The sequence below is a fragment of the Apostichopus japonicus genome, chromosome 7, assembly GCF_037975245.1.
Source record: "Apostichopus japonicus isolate 1M-3 chromosome 7, ASM3797524v1, whole genome shotgun sequence".
In the NCBI taxonomy this organism is placed as follows: domain Eukaryota; kingdom Metazoa; phylum Echinodermata; class Holothuroidea; order Aspidochirotida; family Stichopodidae; genus Apostichopus; species Apostichopus japonicus.
In genome coordinates, this window is record NC_092567.1 from 23,536,454 (window position 1) to 23,559,344 (window position 22,891).

Sequence of the window (22,891 nt, forward strand, 5' to 3'; positions counted from 1 at the left end):
TCAGTCCCCCAATGTACTGTTCAAAATGTGCCAACGTAATGGTCCCCCAAATGTAGAGAAGGTTTGTATGCATGGTCTAACCCTGTGTACGGTACTATTTTCGTAATAGCGCTTTCCAATCATCTCCACCCCTCATTCCCACTCAACTAGTGGAATGATATGAAAACATTATTTAGACATAATATCACAATATTAGGGCATTATGGAGGTCTAACCCTGTATACGGTACCTGATTCCATAGTAACCCACACCAATTGCTCCGTGCAATGAGCTAGATAGTGTACAATCTGTAATTTTCTAAACATATCAAACTTTATTTAGCAGGGATAAAAGCAAATAGTCTCCTGCCCAGCCCACCCCCTCCCCACCCTCCATCCCATTCAACACATAAAATCCTATGCTTTCAAATATTTGATATTAATGAGATCTCAAACCTATGTACCTGCATTCCTAGTTGCCCTCTACAGCAACCTGCCCCCCCCCCCCCCCGCACCCCTAACTGCTCCACATGATGGATCCACATATGGGTGGAGCCTGTAAAAGTTGTACAAGGTAATTTTCTACACTGATGTATTTGAGATTAAGCAGTTCACCAATTTGGAATGACATTGAAACTCTGAATTGGTGGATATAAGATGTTCAAAAGTTAATATTAGACTGTTCCTTAAATTCTCACACACATTATGGGGACCCTAAAAGTTGAAAAAAAAACTTTCACCTAGCATTGAATATACATCACCTCAATCTATACTGTTGAAAATGGTAAAAACAACCCAGCAACCCCCTTCCCCCTTCCCCCCAACCCCTAACTGCCCCACATGATGGATCTACATATGGGTGGAGCCTGTAAAAATTGTACAAGGTAATTTTCTACACTGATGTATTTGAGATTGAGCAGTTTCCCAATTTGGGATGACATGGAAACTTTGAAATGGTGGAAATAAGATGGTCAAAAATTAATGGTAGATGTTCATTAAATTCTCACATACATAATGGGACCCTAAAAGTTGAAAACAAAAATAAAATTACCTATCATTTAATACACTTTAATCTGTGCTGTTGGAAATGGTAAAAAAATCTTTCTCAAATAATAGGAGAAAACCCTAACAGTGTACAACCCTATTTTCTCTGAGATATATCAAATTGTATGAATGTAGCATATGCAACAGTGCATTTTCTCAATAGCGCTTTCCAATCATCTCCACCCCTCATTCCCACTCAACTAGTGGAATGATATGAAAACATTATTTAGACATAATATAACAATATTAGGGCATAATGGAGGTCTAACCCTGTATACGGTACCTGATTCCATAGTAACCGACACCTTGAACTGCCCCATGCAATGAGCTAGATAGTGTGATAGTGTACAATCTGTAATTTTCAAGACATATCAAACTTTATGTAGCAGGGATAAAAGCAAATTATGTTCAACAGGGCAGCCAAGTCACTTGGATCCATCCCCCCCCCCCCCACCGACCCTCCATCCCATTCAACAAGGATGAATTCACATAAAATCCTATGCTCTAAAATATTTGATCCTAATGAGAGCTCTAACCTGCTTTCCCAGTTGCTACCCCCTCCCCTCCCCTCCCCCCTATCTGCTCCACATGATGGTTCTACATATTGGTGGTGAATGTAAAAGTTGGAGAAAGTAATTTTTTACACTGATATATTTGAGATTGAGCAGTTTCCCAATTTGGGATGGCATGGAAACCTTGAAATGGTGGAAATAAGATGGTCAAAAACTAATGGTAGATGTTCATTAAATTCTCACATACATAAATGGGACCCTAAAAGTTGAAAAAAAACATAAAATTAACTATCATTTAATATACCTTAATCTATGCTGCTGGAAATGCTAAAAAAATCTTCCTCAAACAATAGGAGAAAACACTAACAGTGTACAACCCTATTTTCTCTGAGATATATCAAATTGTATGAATGTAGCATATGCAACAGTGTATTTTCTCAATAGGGCTTTCCAATCATCTCCACCCCTCATTCCCACTCAACTAGTGGAATGATATGAAAACATAATTTAGACATAATATAACAATATTAGGGCATTATGGAGGTCTAACCCTGTATACGGTACCTGATTCCATAGTAACCGACACCAACTGCCCCATGCAATGAGCTAGATAGTGTACAATCTGTAATTTTCAAGACATATCAAACTTTATTTAGCAGGGATAAAAGCAAATAGTCTCCTGCCAAGCCCCTTGGACCCACCCCCTCCCCACCCTCCATCCCATTCAACAAGGATGAATACACATAAAATCCTATGCTTTCAAATATTTGATATTAATGAGATCTCAAACCTATGTACCTGCATTCCCAGTTGCCCTCTACAGCAACCCCCCCCCCCCGCACCCCTAACTGCACCACATGATGGATCCACATATGGGTGGAACTTGTAAAAGTTGTACAAGGTAATTTTCTACACTGATGTATTTGAGTCTAAGCAGTTTACCAATTTGGAATGACATCGAAACTTTGAAACGGTGGAAATAAGATGGTCAAAAATTAATATTAGACTTCATTAAATTCTCACACACATTATGGGGACCCTAAGAGTTGAAAAAAAAAATTCTACTTTACATTTAATATACATCACTTTAATCTATGCTGTTGGAAATGGTAAAAAAATCTTTCTGGAACAATATGAGAAAACCACAATAGTGTACAACCATATTTCTCTGAGATATATCAAATTGTATGAATGTAGCATATGCAACAGTGTAATTTCTCAATAGGGCTTTCCAATCATCTCCACCCCTCATTCCCACTCAACTAGTGGAATGATATGAAAACATTATTTAGACATAATATCACAATATTAGGGCATAATGGAGGTCTACCCCTGTATACGGTACCTGATTCCATAGTAACCGACACCTTGAACTTCCCCATGCAATGAGCTAGATAGTGTACAATCTGTTATTTTCAAGACATATCAACCTTTATATAGCAGGGATAAAAGCAAATTATGTTCAACAGGGCAGCCAAGTCACTTGGATCCACCCCCCCCCCACCGACCCTCCATCCCATTCAACAAGGATGAATTCACATAAAATCCTATGCTCTAAAATATTTGATCCTAATGAGAGCTCTAACCTGCTTTCCCAGTTGCTACCCCCCTCCCCTCCCCTCCCCCCTATCTGCTCCACATGATGGTTCTACATATTTGTGGTGAATGTAAAAGTTGGAGAAAGTAAGTTTTTACACTGATATATTTGAGATTGAGCAGTTTCCCAATTTGGGATGGCATGGAAACCTTGAAATGGTGGAAATAAGATTGTCAAAAATTAATGGTAGATGTTCATTAAATTCTCACTTACATAAATGGGACCCTAAAAGTTGAAAACAAAAATAAAATTAACTATCATTTAATATACCTTAATCTATGCTGTTGGAAATGCTAAAAAAATCTTCCTCAAACAATAGGAGAAAACCCTAACAGTGTACAACCCTATTTTCTCTGAGATATATCAAATTGTATGAATGTAGCATATGCAACAGTGCATTTTCTCAATAGCGCTTTCCAATCATCTCCACCCCTCATTCCCACTCAACTAGTGGAATGATATGAAAACATTATTTAGACATAATATCACAATATTAGGGCATAATGGAGGTCTAACCCTGTATACGGTACCTGATTCCATAGTAACCGACACCTTGAACTGCCCCATGCAATGAGCTAGATAGTGTACAATCTGTAATTTTCAAGACATATCAAACTTTATGTAGCAGGGATAAAAGCAAATTATGTCCAAGAGGGCAGCCAAGTCACTTGGATCCACCCCCCCACCGACCCTCCATCGCATTCAACAAGGATGAATTCACATAAAATCCTATGCTTTCAAATATTTGATCTTAATGAGAGCTCTAACCTGCTTTCCCAGTTGCTAACCCCCCCCCTTCCCCTCCCCTTTCTGCTCCACATGATGGTTCCATATATTGGTGGAGCCTGTAAAAGTTGTACAAGGTAATTTTCTACACTGATGTATTTGAGTCTAAGCAGTTTACCAATTTGGGATGACATGGAAACCTTGAAATGGTGGAAATAAGATGGTCAAAAATTAATGGTAGATGTTCATTAAATTCTCACATACATAATGGGACCCTAAAAGTTGAAAACAAACATAAAATTACCTATCTTTAATGCACCTTAATCTGTGCTGTTGGAAATGGTAAAAAAATCTTTCTGGAACAATATGAGAAAACCACAACAGTGTACAATCATATTTCTCTGAGATATATCAAATTGTATGAATGTAGCATATGCAACAGTGTATTTTCTCAATAGGGCTTTCCAATCATCCCCACCCCTCATTCCCACTCAACTAGTGGAATGATATGAAAACATTATTTAGACATAATATCACAATATTAGGGCATAATGGAGGTCTAACCCTGTATACGGTACCTGATTCCATAGTAACCGACACCTTGAACTTCCCCATGCAATGAGCTAGATAGTGTACAATCTGTTATTTTCAAGACATATCAACCTTTATATAGCAGGGATAAAAGCAAATTATGTTCAACAGGGCAGCCAAGTCACTTGGATCCATCCCCCACCCACCGACCCTCCATCCCATTCAACAAGGATGAATTCACATAAAATCCTATGCTCTAAAATATTTGATCCTAATGAGAGCTCTAACCTGCTTTCCCAGTTGCTACCCCCCTCCCCTCCCCTCCCCCCTATCTGCTCCACATGATGGTTCTACATATTTGTGGTGAATGTAAAAGTTGGAGAAAGTAATTTTCTACAATGATATATTTGAGATTGAGCAGTTTCCCAATTTGGGATGGCATGGAAACCTTGAAATGGTGGAAATAAGACGGTTAAAAATTAATGGTAGCGATGTTCATTAAATTCTCACATACATAAATGGGACCCTAAAAGTTGAAAACAAAAATAAAATTAACTATCATTTAATATTCCTTAATCTATGCTGTTGGAAATGGTAAAAAAATCTTCCTCAAACAATAGGAGAAAACCCTAACAGTGTACAACCCTATTTTCTCTGAGATATATCAAATTGTATGAATGTAGCATATGCAACAGTGCATTTTCTCAATAGCGCTTTCCAATCATCTCCACCCCTCATTCCCACTCAACTAGTGGAATGATATGAAAACATTATTTAGACATAATATAACAATATTAGGGCATAATGGAGGTCTAACCCTGTATACGGTACCTGATTCCATAGTAACCGACACCTTGAACTGCCCCATGCAATGAGCTAGATAGTGTGATAGTGTACAATCTGTAATTTTCAAGACATATCAAACTTTATGTAGCAGGGATAAAAGCAAATTATGTTCAACAGGGCAGCCAAGTCACTTGGATCCATCCCCCCCCCCACCCCACCGACCCTCCATCCCATTCAACAAGGATGAATTCACATAAAATCCTATGCTCTAAAATATTTGATCCTAATGAGAGCTCTAACCTGCTTTCCCAGTTGCTACCCCCCTCCCCTCCCCTCCCCCCTATCTGCTCCACATGATGGTTCTACATATTGGTGGTGAATGTAAAAGTTGGAGAAAGTAATTTTTTACACTGATATATTTGAGATTGAGCAGTTTCCCAATTTGGGATGGCATGGAAACCTTGAAATGGTGGAAATAAGATGGTCAAAAACTAATGGTAGATGTTCATTAAATTCTCACATACATAAATGGGACCCTAAAAGTTGAAAACAAACATAAAATTAACTATCATTTAATATACCTTAATCTATGCTGCTGGAAATGCTAAAAAAATCTTCCTCAAACAATAGGAGAAAACCCTAACAGTGTACAACCCTATTTTCTCTGAGATATATCAAATTGTATGAATGTAGCATATGCAACAGTGTATTTTCTCAATAGCGCTTTCCAATCATCTCCACCCCTCATTCCCACTCAACTAGTGGAATGATATGAAAACATAATTTAGACATAATATCACAATATTAGGGCATTATGGAGGTCTAACCCTGTATACGGTACCTGATTCCATAGTAACCGACACCAACTGCCCCATGCAATGAGCTAGATAGTGTACAATCTGTAATTTTCAAGACATATCAAACTTTATTTAGCAGGGATAAAAGCAAATAGTCTCCTGCCAAGCCCCTTGGACCCACCCCCTCCCTACCCTCCATCCCATTCAACAAGGATGAATACACATAAAATCCTATGCTTTCAAGTATTTGATATTAATGAGATCTCAAACCTATGTACCTGCATTCCCAGTTGCCCTCTACAGCAACCCCCGCACCCCTAACTGCACCACATGATGGATCCACATATGGGTGGAACTTGTAAAAGTTGTACAAGGTAATTTTCTACACTGATGTATTTGAGTCTAAGCAGTTTACCAATTTGGAATGACATCGAAACTTTGAAACGGTGGAAATAAAGATGGTCAAAAATTAATATTAGACTTCATTAAATTCTCACACACATTATGGGGACCCTAAGAGTTGAAAAAAAAAATTCTACTTTACATTTAATATACATCACTTTAATCTATGCTGTTGGAAATGGTAAAAAAATCTTTCTGGAACAATATGAGAAAACCACAATAGTGTACAATCATATTTCTCTGAGATATATCAAATTGTATGAATGTAGCATATGCAACAGTGTATTTTCTCAATAGGGCTTTCCAATCATCCCCACCCCTCATTCCCACTCAACTAGTGGAATGATATGAAAACATTATTTAGACATAATATCACAATATTAGGGCATAATGGAGGTCTAACCTTGTATACGGTACCTGATTCCATAGTAACCGACACCTTGAACTTCCCCATGCAATGAGCTAGATAGTGTACAATCTGTTATTTTCAAGACATATCAACCTTTATATAGCAGGGATAAAAGCAAATTATGTTCAACAGGGCAGCCAAGTCACTTGGATCCATCCCCCCCCCCCCACCGACCCTCCATCCCATTCAACAAGGATGAATTCACATAAAATCCTATGCTCTAAAATATTTGATCCTAATGAGAGCTCTAACCTGCTTTCCCAGTTGCTACCCCCCTCCCCTCCCCTCCCCCCTATCTGCTCCACATGATGGTTCTACATATTTGTGGTGAATGTAAAAGTTGGAGAAAGTAATTTTCTACAATGATATATTTGAGATTGAGCAGTTTCCCAATTTGGGATGGCATGGAAACCTTGAAATGGTGGAAATAAGATTGTCAAAAATTAATGGTAGATGTTCATTAAATTCTCACATACATAAATGGGACCCTAAAAGTTGAAAACAAACATAAAATTAACTATCATTTAATATACCTTAATCTATGCTGTTGGAAATGCTAAAAAAATCTTCCTCAAACAATAGGAGAAAACCCTAACAGTGTACAACCCTATTTTCTCTGAGATATATCAAATTGTATGAATGTAGCATATGCAACAGTGCATTTTCTCAATAGCGCTTTCCAATCATCTCCACCCCTCATTCCCACTCAACTAGTGGAATGATATGAAAACATTATTTAGACATAATATAACAATATTAGGGCATAATGGAGGTCTAACCCTGTATACGGTACCTGATTCCATAGTAACCGACACCTTGAACTGCCCCATGCAATGAGCTAGATAGTGTACAATCTGTAATTTTCAAGACATATCAAACTTTATGTAGCAGGGATAAAAGCAAATTATGTCCAAGAGGGCAGCCAAGTCACTTGGATCCACCCCCCCCCCCACCGAACCTCCATCCCATTCAACAAGGACGAATTCACATAAAATCCTATGCTTTCAAATATTTGATCTTAATGAGAGTTATAACCTGCTTTCCCAGTTGCTACCCCCCCCCTCCCCTCCCCCTTTCTGCTCCACATGATGGTTCCACATATTGGTGGAGCCTGTAAAAGTTGTACAAGGTAATTTTCTACACTGATGTATTTGAGTCTAAGCAGTTTACCAATTTGGGATGACATGGAAACCTTGAAATGGTGGAAATAAGATTGTCAAAAATTAATGGTAGATGTTCATTAAATTCTCACATACATAATGGGACCCTAAAAGTTGAAAACAAAAATAAATTTACCTATCATTTAATGCACCTTAATCTATGCTGTTGGAAATGGTAAAAAAATCTTTCTCAAATAATAGGAGAAAACCTTAATAGTGTACAACCCTATTTTCTCTGAGATATATCAAATTGTATGAATGTAGCATATGCAACAGTGTATTTTCTCAATAGCGCTTTCCAATCATCTCCACCTCTCATTCCCACTCAACTAGTGGAATGATATGAAAACATTATTTAGACATAATATAACAATATTAGGGCATAATGGAGGTCTAACCCTGTATACGGTACCTGATTCCATAGTAACCGACACCTTGAACTGCCCCATGCAATGAGCTAGATAGTGTGATAGTGTACAATATGTAATTTTCAAGACATATCAAACTTTATGTAGCAGGGATAAAAGCAAATTATGTTCAACAGGGCAGCCAAGTCACTTGGATCCATCCCCCCCCCCCACCGACCCTCCATCCCATTCAACAAGGATGAATTCACATAAAATCCTATGCTCTAAAATATTTGATCCTAATGAGAGCTCTAACCTGCTTTCCCAGTTGCTACCCCCCCTCCCCTCCCCCCTATCTGCTCCACATGATGGTTCCACATATTTGTGGTGAATGTAAAAGTTGGAGAAAGTAATTTTTTACACTGATATATTTGAGTCTTAGCAGTTTACCAATTTGGGATGACATGGAAACCTTGAAATGGTGGAAATAAGATGGTCAAAAATTAATGGTAGATGTTCATTAAATTCTCACATACATAAATGGGACCCTAAAAGTTGAAAACAAACATAAAATTAACTATCATTTAATATACCTTAATCTATGCTGTTGGAAATGGTAAAAAAATCTTCCTCAAACAATAGGAGAAAACCCTAAAAGTGTACAACCCTATTTTCTCTGAGATATATCAAATTGTATGAATGTAGCATATGCAACAGTGCATTTTCTCAATAGCGCTTTCCAATCATCTCCACCCCTCATTCCCACTCAACTAGTGGAATGATATGAAAACATTATTTAGACATAATATAACAATATTAGGGCATAATGGAGGTCTAACCCTGTATACGGTACCTGATTCCATAGTAACCGACACCTTGAACTGCCCCATGCAATGAGCTAGATAGTGTACAATCTGTAATTTTCAAGACATATCAAACTTTATGTAGCAGGGATAAAAGCAAATTATGTCCAAGAGGGCAGCCAAGTCACTTGGATCCACCCCCCCCCCCACCGAACCTCCATCCTATTCAACAAGGACGAATTCACATAAAATCCTATGCTTTCAAATATTTGATCTTAATGAGAGTTATAACCTGCTTTCCCAGTTGCTACCCCCCCCCCTCCCCTCCCCCTTTCTGCTCCACATGATGGTTCCACATATTGGTGGAGTCTGTAAAAGTTGTACAAGGTAATTTTCTACACTGATGTATTTGAGTCTAAGCAGTTTACCAATTTGGGTTGACATGGAAACCTTGAAATGGTGGAAATAAGATTGTCAAAAATTAATGGTAGATGTTCATTAAATTCTCACATACATAATGGGACCCTAAAAGTTGAAAACAAAAATAAATTTACCTATCATTTAATGCACCTTAATCTATGCTGTTGGAAATGGTAAAAAAATCTTTCTCAAATAATAGGAGAAAACCTTAACAGTGTACAACCCTATTTTCTCTGAGATATATCAAATTGTATGAATGTAGCATATGCAACAGTGTATTTTCTCAATAGCGCTTTCCAATCATCTCCACCTCTCATTCCCACTCAACTAGTGGAATGATATGAAAACATTATTTAGACATAATATAACAATATTAGGGCATTATGGAGGTCTAACCCTGTATACGGTACCTGATTCCATAGTAACCGACACCAACTGCCCCATGCAATGAGCTAGATAGTGGGATAGTGTACAATCTGTAATTTTCAAGACATATCATACTTTATGTAGCAGGGATAAAAGCAAATTATGTCCAAGAGGGCAGCCAAGTCACTTGGATCCACCCCCCCCCCCACCGAACCTCCATCCCATTCAACAAGGACGAATTCACATAAAATCCTATGCTTTCAAATATTTGATCCTAATGAGAGTTATAACCTGCTTTCCCAGTTGCTACCCCCTCCCCCCTCCCCTCCCCCTTTCTGCTCCACATGATGGTTCCACATATTGGTGGAGCCTGTAAAAGTTGTACAAGGTAATTTTCTACACTGATGTATTTGAGTCTAAGCAGTTTACCAATTTGGGATGACATGGAAACCTTGAAATGGTAGAAATAAGATGGTCAAAAATTAATGGTAGATGTTCATTAAATTCTCACATACATAATAGGACCCTAAAAGTTGAAAACAAAAATAAAATCACCTATCATTTTATACACCTTAATCTGTGCTGTTGGAAATGGTCAAAAAATCTTCCTCAAACAATAGGAGAAAACCGTAACAGTGTACAACCATATTTTCTCTGAGATATATCAAATTGTATGAATGTAGCACATGCAACAGCGTATTTTCGTAATAGCGCTTTCCAATCATCTCCACCCCTCATTCCCACTCAACTAGTGGAATGATATGAAAACATTATTTAGACATAATATCACAATATTAGGGCATTATGGAGGTCTAACCCTGTATACGGTACCTGATTCCATAGTAACCCACACCAATTGCTCCGTGCAATGAGCTAGATAGTGTACAATCTGTAATTTTCTAAACATATCAAACTTTATTTAGCAGGGATAAAAGCAAATAGTCTCCTGCCAAGCCCCTTGGACCCACCCCCTCCCCACCCTCCATCCCATTCAACAAGGATGAATACACATAAAATCCTATGCTTTCAAATATTTGATATTAATGAGATCTCAAACCTATGTACCTGCATTCCCAGTTGCCCTCTACAGCAACCCCCACCCCCGGACCCCTAACTGCACCACATGATGGATCCACATATGGGTGGAGCCTGTAAAAGTTGTACAAGGTAATTTTCTACACTGATGTATTTGAGTCTAAGCAGTTTACCAATTTGGAATGACATCGAAACTTTGAAACGGTGGAAATAATATGGTCAAAAATTAATATTAGACTTCATTAAATTCTCACACACATTATGGGGACCCTAATAGTTGAAAAAAAAAACATTCTACATTACATTTAATATACATCACTTTAATCTATGCTGTTGGAAATGGTAAAAAAATCTTTCTGGAACAATATGAGAAAACCACAACAGTGTACATGTACCATATTTTCTCTGAGATATATCAAATTGTGTGAATGTAGCATATGCAACAGCGTATTTTCTTAATGGCGCTTTCCAATCATAACCACCCTCATTCCCACTCTACTAGTGGAATGATATGAAAACATTATTTAGACATAATATCACAATATTAGGGCATCATGGAGGTCTAACCCTGTATACGGTACCTGATTCCATAGTAACCCACACTAATTGCTCCGTGCAATGAGCTAGATAGTGTACAATCTGTAATTTTCAAGACATATCAAACTATATATAGCAGGGATAAAAGCAAATTATGTCCAAGAGGGCAGCCAAGTCACTTGGATCCATCCCCCCCCCCCCCCCACCGACTCTCCATCCCATTCAAAAAGGATGAATTCACATAAAATCCTTTGCTTTCAAATATTTGATCTTAATGAGAGCTATAACCTGCTTTCCCAGTTGCTACCCCCTCCCCTCCCCTCCCCCTTTCTGCTCCACATGATGGTTCCACATATTGGTGGAGCCTGTAAAAGTTGTACAAGGTAATTTTCTACACTGATGTATTTGAGTCTTAGCAGTTTACCAATTTGGGATGACATGGAAACCTTGAAATGGTGGAAATAAGATGGTCAAAAATTAATGGTAGATGTTCATTAAATTCTCACATACATAATGGGACCCTAAAAGTTGAAAACAAAAATAAAATTACCTATCTTTAATGCACCTTCATCTGTGCTGTTGGAAATGGTAAAAAAATCTTTCTGGAACAATATGAGAAAACCACAACAGTGTACAACCATATTTTCTCTGAGATATATCAAATTGTATGAATGTAGCATATGCAACAGTGTATTTTCTCAATAGGGCTTTCCAATCATCTCCACCCCTCATTCCCACTCAACTAGTGGAATGATATGAAAACATTATTTAGACATAATATCACAATATTAGGGCATTATGGAGGTCTAACCCTGTATACGGTACCTGATTCCATACTAACCGACACCTTGAACTGCCCCATGCAATGAGCTAGATAGTGTGATAGTGTACAATCTGTAATTTTCAAGACATATCAAACTTTATATAGCAGGGATAAAAGCAAATTATGTCCAAGAGGGCAGCCAAGTCACTTGGATCCATCCCCCCCCCCCCCACCGACCCTCCATCCCATTCAACAAGGATGAATTCACATAAAATCCTGTGCTCTAAAATATTTGATCCTAATGAGAGCTCTAACCTGCTTTCCCAGTTGCTACCCCCCCTCCCCTCCCCCCTATCTGCTCCACATGATGGTTCTACATATTGGTGGTGAATGTAAAAGTTGGAGAAAATAATTTTCTACACTGATATATTTGAGATTGAGCAGTTTCCCAATTTGGGATGGCATGGAAACCTTGAAATGGTGGAAATAAGATGGTCAAAAATTAATGGTAGATGTTCATTAAATTCATACATACATAATGGGACCCTAAAAGTTGAAAACAAAAATAAAATTACCTATCTTTAATGCACCTTCATCTGTGCTGTTGGAAATGGTAAAAAAATCTTTCTCAAATAATAGGAGAAAACCTTAACAGTGTACAACCCTATTTTCTTTGAGATATATCAAATTGTATGAATGTAGCATATGCAACAGCGTATTTTCTCAATAGCGCTTTCAAATCATCTCCACCCCTCATTCCCACTCAACTAGTGGAATGATATGAAAACATTATTTAGACATAATATCACAATATTAGGGCATTATGGAGGTCTAACCCTGTATACTGTACCTGATTCCATAGTAACCCACACCTTGAACTGCCCCATGCAATGAGCTAGATAGTGTACAATCTGTAATTTTCAAGACATATCAAACTTTATGTAGCAGGGATAAAAGCAAATTATGTCCAAGAGGGCAGCCAAGTCACTTGGATCCACCCCCCCCCCCCACTGACCCTTCATCTCATTCAACAAGGATGAATTCACATAAAATCCTATGCTTTCAAATATTTGATCCTAATGAGAGCTATAACCTGCTTTCCCAGTTGCTACCCCCCTCCCCTCCCCCTTCTGCTCCACATGATGGTTCCACATATTGGTGGAGCCTGTAAAAGTTGTACAAGGTAATTTTCTACACTGATGTATTTGAGTCTAAGCAGTTTACCAATTTGGAATGACATTGAAACTCTGAATTGGTGGAAATAAGATGTTCAAAAGTTAATATTAGACTGTTCCTTAAATTCTCACACACATTATGGGGACCCTAAAAGTTGGAATAAAAAAACCTTTTACCTAGCATTGAATATACATCACCTCAATCTATGCTGTTGGAAATGGTAAAAAAAAACCCAGCAACCCCCCCCCCAATCCCTAACTGCACCACATGATGGATCCACATATGGGTGGAGCCTGTAAAAGTTGTACAAGGTAATTTTCTACACTGATGTATTTGAGTCTAAGCAGTTTACCAATTTGGAATGACATCGAAACTTTGAAACGGTGGAAATACAATTGTCAACAATTAATATTAGACTGTTCATTAAATTCTCGCACACATTATGGAGACCGTAAAAGTTGGAAAAATATATAAACTTTTACCTAGCATTCAACATACATCACCTTAATCTGTGGTGATGGAAATGGTAAAAAATCTTTCTGGAACAATTAGGAGAAAACCATAACAGTGTGCAACCATATTTTCTCTAAGATAGATCAAATTGTTTGAATGTAGCATATGCAACAGTGTATATTCTTAACAGGACTTTCTAATCATCCCCACCCCTCATTCCCACTCAATTAGTGGAATGACATCAAAACATTATTTAGACATATTATCACAATATTAGGGCATCATGGAGGTCTAACCCTGTATACGGTACCTGATTCCATAGTAACCCACACCAATTGCTCCGTGCAATGAGCTAGATAGTGTACAATCTGTCATTTTCAAGACATATCAAACTTTATTTAGCAGGGATAAAAGCAAATAGTCTACTGCCAAGCTCCTTGGACCCACCCCCTCCCCACCCTCCATCCCATTCAACAAGGATGAATACACATAAAATCCTATGCTTTCAAATATTTGATATTAATGAGATCTCAAACCTATGTACCTGCATTCCCAGTTGCCCTCTACAGCAACCCCCGCCCCCACACCCCTAACTGCACCACATGATGGATCCACATATGGGTGGAGCCTGTAAAAGTTGTACAAGGTAATTTTCTACACTGATGTATTTGAGTCTAAGCAGTTTACCAATTTGGAATGACATTGAAACTCTGAATTGGTGGAAATAAGATTTTCAAAAGTTAATATTAGACTGTTCCTTAAATTCTCACACACATTATGGGGACCCTAAAAGTTGGAAAAAAAAACCCTTTTACCTAGCATTTAATATACATCACCTCAATCTATGCTGTTGGAAATGGTAAAAAAAACCAGCAACCCCCCCCCCAACCCCTAACTGCACCACATGATGGATCCACATATGGGTGGAGCCTGTAAAAGTTGTACAAGGTAATTTTCTACACTGATGTATTTGAGTCTAAGCAGTTTACCAATTTGGAATGACATTGAAACTCTGAATTGGTGGAAATAAGATTTTCAAAAGTTAATATTAGACTGTTCCTTAAATTCTCACACACATTATGGGGACCCTAAAAGTTGGAATAAAAAAACCTTTTACCTAGCATTTAATATACATCACCTCAATCTATGCTGTTGGAAATGGTAAAAAAAACCCAGCAACCCCCCCCCCCCCCAATCCCTAACTGCACCACATGATGGATCCACATATGGGTGGAGCCTGTAAAAGTTGTACAAGGTAATTTTCTACACTGATGTATTTGAGTCTAAGCAGTTTACCAATTTGGAATGACATCGAAACTTTGAAACGGTGGAAATAATATGGTCAAAAATTAATATTAGACTTCATTAAATTCTCACACACATTATGGGGACCCTAATAGTTGAAAAAAAAAACATTCTACATTACATTTAATATACATCACTTTAATCTATGCTGTTGGAAATGGTAAAAAATCTTTCTGGAACAATTAGGAGAAAACCATAACAGTGTGCAACCATATTTTCTCTAAGATAGATCAAATTGTTTGAATGTAGCATATGCAACAGTGTATATTCTTAACAGGACTTTCTAATCATCCCCACCCCTCATTCCCACTCAATTAGTGGAATGACATCAAAACATTATTTAGACATATTATCACAATATTAGGGCATCATGGAGGTCTAACCCTGTATACGGTACCTGATTCCATAGTAACCCACACCAATTGCTCCGTGCAATGAGCTAGATAGTGTACAATCTGTCATTTTCAAGACATATCAAACTTTATTTAGCAGGGATAAAAGCAAATAGTCTACTGCCAAGCCCCTTGGACCCACCCCCTCCCCACCCTTCATCCCATTCAACAAGGATGAATACACATAAAATCCTATGCTTTCAAATATTTGATATTAATGAGATCTCAAACCTACATCACCTCAATCTATGATGTTGGAAATGGTAAAAAAAAAACAGCAACCCCCCCCCCATGCAACCCCTAACTGCTCCACATGATGGATCCACATATGGGTGGAGCCTGTAAAAGTTGTACAAGGTAATTTTCTACACTGATGTATTTGAGTCTAAGCAGTTTACCAATTTGGAATGACATCGAAACTTTGAAACGGTGGAAATAAGATGGTCAAAAATTAATATTAGACTGGTCATTAAATTCTCACACACATTATGGGGACCCTAAAAGTTGAAAAAAAAGACATTCTACATTACATTTAATATACGTCACCTTAGTCTATGCTGTTGGAAATGGTAAAAAAATCTTTCTGGAACAATATGAGAAAGCCATAACAGTGTACATCCCTATTTTCTCTATGATATATCAAATTGTATGAATACAGCACATGCAACAGCATATATATTCTGATTAGGGCTTTCCAATCATCCCCACCCCTCATTCCCAATCAACTAATGGAATGACATCAAAACATTATTTATACATAATATCACAATATTAGGGCATCATGGAGGTCTAACCCTGTATATGGTACCTGATTCCATAGTAACCGACACCAACTGCCCCATGCAATGAGCTAGATAGTGTGATAGTGTACAATCTGTAATTTTCAAGACATATCAAACTTTATGTAGCAGGGATAAAAGCAAATTATGTCCAAGAGGGCAGCCAAGTCACTTGGATCCACCCCTTCCCCCCCCCCCCCACCGACCCTCCATCCCATTCAACAAGGATGAATTCACATAAAATCCTATGCTTTCAAATATGCTATGCGAATGACAGCGCTAACATACATACCTGCTTTCCCAGTTGCCCCCTCACCATCCCCCCCTCCCCCCTTGCCCAACATAATGGTTTCACATATGGGAGGTAGCCGGTAAAAGTTAGACAAGGTAATTTTCTACACTGACCTTATTCAAGATTAAACAGTTTACCATTTTAGAGTAACATCAAAGCTTTGAATTGTTTGATATTATTAAAGATGTTATACTCTCTGGGATATAAATGCATTACTTTGATGCATATTTACGGAGTAGTATGCATGCCCTGAACTTACCTGCTTCTTGCCTTAGCTATATAGTGAACAAAAAATTCCTTTTCCCTTGATGATGTGGAAGTTGTTTGATCTAAATATGAAGAAATAAAAAAAATGTCCATGTCAAGATATTACAAACTTTCTGTGGTACATTCCTTGTATCTCCATGAGGGCAATTAGGATTAAGATAAATAATACCACATTAATTAAACAATAGGAGTTGCAACTGCTGGAATGAAATCCAGGGTGAAGAGCAATCATCATAGCATATAACACTACTTGTCATTAAAGTGTTACAGAAAACCGTATATATGGCACAATTTGAAGTGAAATAAAAACAAATTATCTCGGTTGGAAGGAATGCAATTTCTTGCCTAGTAGAGTGTCACAGAACCACCGAACCTCTGTTCTATTTTGTTGTATCTTATATTCCCATTGAGCCTATATGAATACAAAGCTTTTATGCCAATCATGTAAAGTATATATCTGCCACCAATTGTAACTGCAGGTTTTAACAATTAGCATGAAGCCTGCATAAATAGCATAAACATGTTATTAGAAATAGTAGTCATCATTGTGCAACTTCTAAAGTGTAATTTTAAATTGCTAAAAAGTAAACAGTGATTACAACAGCAACATTACTTGTACAGATATAGTTCTGAAGCAATAAAATTTATACTTACCAGTTTAGCATTGTGACAAGTTGACAGATCTTGATAGGAATCGCTAGATGGCTCAGGTGCCAAATTCTGTCCATACTCAAAATATGCTTTATCTGAATTCGTCATACATGAATACCTGGAACTTGTTTTCAATAAATTCTGTACTTGCATGTACAGAACTCTTAAGGAGTATGTCAAATTTAGGTGAAAGAGAGTATTTAAACTATGAAAATCTCTTATATTATTACATAGGCTATTCTGTAACCTTGAAGAAAAAAGAGTTCTAACAATTAATTTACGTCAAAATCCCCCATATGGATTACCTTCAGCATATACAGGCTATGGCTACTATTTCAGGAGGCTGTATCATGCTTTTGTATATTGATATTGACAAATGGTCAATTCACAATTATTACCTACTAGTAAGCCTAAGTGAAATCTTTCCAACTATTTATATTTGTTTATGGAGGTGTAAACTTCTAAAACATGAACTCCCAGACAAAAGAATGCATAGATGCAAACAATGTTGGGAAGTACATACCATTTTCATGCAATCTGGGATCATATTTTAGCAACAGCCTTCTCCATACACTGCTTGCCAACCAAAAATGGTGCTTGCATTATTGCCACCATGCCCCCTCCCCTCCCCTCCCCACCCCACCCCACCCTGCACTAAAAAATTCTTATAAATCCCTAAAAAAACTCCTTTTCATACTAAAAGCTCTATCCAACCCTAAGCCGGTTATACAATTGATGGATCTAATGATGTGAGTAAATACATGTACTTGCTCTTTGAAACCGAGTTCCACTTTCCTGAAAAAAGGCATGCCCCCCTCTTTGCCAGGCTAACACCAGCCTGCGCCCTTGAAATGTGGCTTTGGTAACCAGAGCCTGGCTTTTGAATTTTCTGTATACTATTTGTACATAGAGTTACACATTTTGGGGGGCGCTCTTCAAAAATACCATAGGTCCCCACAATGTGTGTTGAAAAATTTTCAAGAAAGAAGAAAAAATTTAAAAAAATTAAAAATCCTTATTTTCATCTAAAACATGCAAAATAAGTTTTTTATTAGCAAAACATTATGGGGACCTGATACAGGTCCCCACAATGTTCACAGTCCCCATAGCGAAGGTGTGTTGTCACATGCGGGTCCCCGTAAACCACCTTACGCAAACACACACGCACACACACACACACACACGCATGTTGGTTTTACATTCCAACCGAGGACCCCATTGTATTTTCCATTGTTCAAATCCACGTACCCTAACCTTAACAATACCCCTATACAATAGAAATTCTTCCGAGGACGTGGTGATTCTTTAGAAATCACAACCGAGGACCTGGAATTCTTTTGTTCGACTCCTCGGTCAGAATACAAAACAAACGCACACACACAGACAGACAATCCACACTTCACCACTTGACACTTTCTATTCACTGAACAACACACTACACACACTAGCAAAACAATCTTCACATACTGTAGTAACATGATCATTCCGTAAAACTGCCGAAATCTGCTTTCTCATTCTCTCTATCTCTCTTTTTCTGCATCTCTCGCTCAAGGTCTTAAAATGATAAAAACATGAAGATATTAAAATCTTGCTATTGATTCGTGTTCTCGTTATGCAAATTTCAAATCCATCGAGAAATGCAACAATTAAAATCTAGCTTCCTTATTCTGACCTTTCCAACAAGAATTTTTTGTTTTTGGGTGAAAACTTATTTCATGCTGCCAAGAAAAAGATAAAGAAAAGAGAGAGAGAGAGAACGAACGAAAAAAAAATAACAAAACAAAAACAGGAGCAAAATAAGCTATAAAATGTCCAGATAATCTAGAAACCAAATCACGTCTCTTGGTCCAAAGGGCATGTAAGACTTTGTCTTTCAGGACATGTTAATTTCTTAGTTTCAGATTGTCCTTTGGGGGAAGACACGACAAAGGAACATTGAAAAGAATATGATAGCTGTTTGCATAAAATCAGAACAGACGGAAGCCCACGAGAAAATTATTTGGAGCGTGATTTGAAATATTTATTGTTGAATATGCATATAATTGTCTTCGGGGCAGTGACCCTGGACATCGGTATACCAGATGGCACTATGTTGTTTGTATGTTAATGTTGTTTGCATGTTGCCTATAGTTTTTGTACACGTGAAGCTTTTAAGTATGAGGATAAGTCAAGTTTCCGGAGTCAGACAAACTTACTGACCCGATAGTTTGTAATTTTTTTTCCTTCCATAATACAATGCAGAAGGAAGACATTATCTTGACAAGATTTTCACAATTCTCACCGGAAACCTGATGAAACGAACTGTATAGTTCAAGTGCAAAACATCGAATAATGACCACGAGGACAGATATTATGACATGAGAACAGCTAAGCCAGAGCAATTGTGACGTCATCATAAAACTGAACGCTAGCACGGACGTCTATAGATAAGAACTCATGCGAATATTATACCATTGTGTTATGTTTATTGTCGGAAGAAACTCAAAATTCACGACATGACCATGTTTATGAAATAAGAGCAAGTATACCTTCCCCCTGAATATTCTATGATATAGTCACATAGGCCTTTGTACTATAGAAGTTATAACTCGTCTCTTCAACTCATTCAGAAATTTGGAGAGGGAAAAATATATGAAAATATCGAGACGTATAACAGACGTTTTTCTTCTCTCTGCAATATTTAACTCACTTATTGACAGAGGAAAGTAATAATTTTTTTTTAAACAAGACAGTAGCATTTTGATGAAATTCTGAACACAGAGAACCTTGACAGCTTAAGCAAGCATTCTAACTGTATCAGGTTTTAAAGGATAACTACACAAAAAGATAATATTAGGAGGGAAAAAAAGCTTTGAAGAATATTTGCCGTTGTGACGTCACAAACCACCAATATTGTGTTCCACTCGAGGGTTTGGGCAGATAAAATAGGCTAAACTGAATCAGCCAAATATTGATTTTTTAATAGGGACAAGGTATCCATATGGGGCTTACAACTAACATTATCTGCGACTGGAATGCCCCTTTAACTCTAACAAGTTTACAATCGGTCATAAGCAGACACTCGTTCAGATTTTTTTGCAGTAAATTAATGTTAATGAATAAGTACCTGTTCTTAATAGTTTGTCGCCCGGACAAACCATTCACATTATTCACATGTTCGACACAAATTGGAAAGTTTCAAAGTTCAGAAACTTGTACGTTTTTATTTGAAAATGAAACTTGCCTATATAGTTGAACTAATCAATAACATTATTATGGGATTTTAGTACCAATAGCTTCCCTCCCCTCTTCCCCTTCTCCAAAAATAACCAAAATAAAGAACTGATCAAATCAAATATTGTTATTTTGAATCCCCGTTATTTCCTTCCCTCTATCCTTCATTGTATGCAGTCGATTGATACAATACACCACGTGACGAAAGGGAAGAAATTGAGATATTTATAGAGACATTTGTTATCAAGATTGAATGCTCAATCATGTAATTAGGAAGCTTTAATTCTAGAAGAGAAAAAAACACGTTCCCTGAGAATATACGTTTCAAGTCGATATATCACAAATCTAATATTCTTTCATAATTTGAAATTATGTTTTATGTTTATCTTTATCAAATATTACTATAATATGTCTTTATCCGAAACGAATCCCTATTTTCATTAAAAAAAAATCCACTAATTATGATAATATCTTGCGGGAATAAAGTTGTCAAAATAATCAACGGTCAAATCATCTAATAGGGGCATTCAGTCGCTGTTAAAGATTTCACAACTTGGCTATACATATATATATGATTTTAAGTGCAAACAGCTTTTCCGTTTATTTTTGGATGGTCATCAGATATTTATTTTTTCTCACTTGTTGTGGTTTTTTGTTTTAGTAAACTCAACCACTCCTTTCCTCGTGTTGGAGTGAAGTTTTGTAAACAGTTCCGGTGGCTTGGATCATGTAATACCTGTTGTGTTTGAAGAAATCACAAGGTTCACTTATAGGGATTAAAGGAGTGCACTTCAATCAGAAACGCCGAAAGGGGGAAGACTGCAATGTGTAATTAGTCTTGACTCAAGATCTATTTCTGGTAAAAGCATTGTTCTCCAGGCTGAAATTTGACTCTTCCCGAAAAAAAGAGAAAAAAACGTATTTGCATTTAAATTAGCCTACTCCGAACAGGTGACGGCATTTAATTGTCAAAGGAGACTGGGTTTTACTTATTTATATTCACTGACGAGGCTGTATTCCTATTGTATTTAGTACTACAGACATTTCAGAAGGTATCATTATAAGAGACGAACCTTACATTTACAATGTTTCAGAAACTGTCAAACCTTAAAGAGACTATGATGTTAAAATATGAATGATAACTGCATGATTGTTAAAGGTCAACGGGATAGTGACCCATGGTCATCAGTCAATCAGATGACACCGATAATCAATGTTGTTTGTAATGTTGCCTGTTTGTTTTAAAGTTTTGGAACAAACTTGATGATATCAGTATGTATTGAGAGACTCCCTAGTTCTACCTTTGTCACTGAAACTATAAGCAAAGTGACATCGGTTTCTAACACACCTAGAACGAACGTCATGGAAATAATGGATACGCTAATCCACACAGAACGGCTCAAAGTTTATTGTAAGTTCTTAAAGCACCGTGACCGTGCGGCTTAACATACCTAGAAGCGTTGGGGCCTGTTAGTGGTACCTTTTTGGCTTTTAAAGATCAGATGAGTGTATAAATATATATATATATATATTCATATATATATTATATACATTGCGAATAACGGAAATTTATAACATCTTGCAGCAAACATCGCAACTTGCAAGATTTATCATTGCGAATGGGCTTTCGCTGTACGGATTTATCTGTATATGTGAGACAGTTTTATTTAACCTCCAATCATATGCCGTTAGTAAAACTGTGCGCTAAACCACGCGCTGCATTATTAACGAATATATTTTCAAGACGTTATTGCCAGAATTGATATGTAATTAAACACGGAATTATGTCTATAATGAGGATAAAAGTCAGTTCATTAGTAGGGCCATGACATTGCTACGACCGACAATGGTTACATAAGGTTGTATTATCACTATATGAGAATGCGTAGTTGTAATTTCCTAAAATTGGCAATGATATTACAAGAAGCCTCAACACACACAATGCCCCAATTCACAGTGTCTGATGTAATATTGGGCATGCCCATGCGTACGTGTGTCTGACTAACTTGGACGAGTAAATCTATTCTAACAGTGTTCGCTATCACTTAACAGCACATCACATTCATCAATCTTTGTTGACTATCATTTATATGATCATGGCAATTAGGCATGTCATTCTTGTGTTTGCTCATTTCCGCTAAGACTGCCTT

The 22,891-nt window shown here is 37.3% G+C and overlaps 2 long non-coding RNA genes across 3 annotated transcripts in view; both read right to left on the reverse strand.

Moving 5' to 3' along the window:
* The window catches only part of LOC139969797 (uncharacterized), a 137,153-nt gene extending 118,421 nt beyond the window's left edge, over positions 1-18,732 (reverse strand). The window contains exons 1-2 of the long non-coding RNA XR_011793802.1: positions 17,532-18,732; positions 16,870-16,939 (exon numbers count right to left, since the gene is read on the reverse strand). This is a non-coding gene — a long non-coding RNA (uncharacterized lncRNA). The remainder of the gene's footprint in view (positions 1-16,869; positions 16,940-17,531) is intronic.
* The window catches only part of LOC139969799 (uncharacterized), a 209,906-nt gene that overhangs the window by 181,979 nt on the left and 5,036 nt on the right, over positions 1-22,891 (reverse strand). The window lies entirely within an intron of this gene.